Genomic DNA, 1,197 nt, shown 5'->3' on the forward strand with positions numbered 1-1,197 from the left:
GCTTCACTAGTGGCAAAGCAAGGCTGCAGGTGTCTCTCCTCTAGCTTCCCTCTCCCTTCTCAATTTCTCTTCCTCTATGCAATAATAAAGATAAAAACAACAACAAAAAAAGATTCATTAAAAGTTATTTTAAGGGAGTCAGGCAATAGCACCGTGGGTTAACCGCATGTGACGCCAAGCACAAGGACCGACTAAGGACCCCCGGTTCGAGCCCCCGGCTCCCCACCTGCAGGGGAGTCGCTTCACAGGCGGTGAAGCAGGTCTGCAGGTGTCTAGCCTTCTCTCCCCGTCTTCCCCTCCTCTCTCCATTTCTCTGTCCAATCCAACAACAACATCAATAACAATAACTACAACAACAATGAAAAAACAAGGGCAACAAAAGGGAAAATAAATTTTTTAAAAAACTGTTTTTAAGTTATTTTTAAAAATTAGAAGACAAAGCCTGGGAGCCGAGAAGTGCTGGAGTCTCAAGCATGAGCTCCCCAAGTTTGAATCCCCAGCATCGCATGAGCCAGAGGGAGGTTCTGATTGTTCCCAAATAAACAAGTCTGTGACCTAGGCGGTGGTACAGTGGAACAAGCATTGGACTCTCAAGAATGAGGTCTCTCAATCTGACCCCCAGATATGCACAAACTAGGGTAAATCTTTAGAATTTTTAGAGTCACAGAACCTAGGAATTAGCCCTTTTAGATAGCGCACTGCTTTGCCATGTACACGACCCAGGTTCAAGCCTGGTCCCCACCGCTTTGGAGAATTTTTGGAGTTTTGAGTTCCTTCCTCTCTGCCTCACTGTCTCCATAAAAATAGAGGGGCGGGGATAGATAGCATAATGGTTATGCAAGGAGACTCTCGTGAATGAGGCTCCAAAGTCCCAGGTTCAATCCTCCCACCACCACAAACCAGAGCTGAGCAGTGCTCTGGAAAAAATAAATAAATAAAAATAAGCATGAATGTCATGGTCTATGTTGAGCAACCAGGAACTTTGAGGCAACATCAACAGGCTGTGTTTGGTGTGTGTGTGTTGAAACACCAGAGGCAGTTGGAGGGGCCAGACGGTGCTACATCCAGTTAGGTGCACAGAGTACTAAGCAAAAGCACTGAACAAGGGTCTGGGTATATGAGCTCCTGCTCCCCACCTGCAGGAGAGTCGCTTCACATGCAGTGAAGCAGGGCTGCAGGTGTCTACCCTTCTCTCTC

The sequence above is a fragment of the Erinaceus europaeus genome, chromosome 23, assembly GCF_950295315.1.
Source record: "Erinaceus europaeus chromosome 23, mEriEur2.1, whole genome shotgun sequence".
NCBI lineage: Eukaryota > Metazoa > Chordata > Mammalia > Eulipotyphla > Erinaceidae > Erinaceus > Erinaceus europaeus.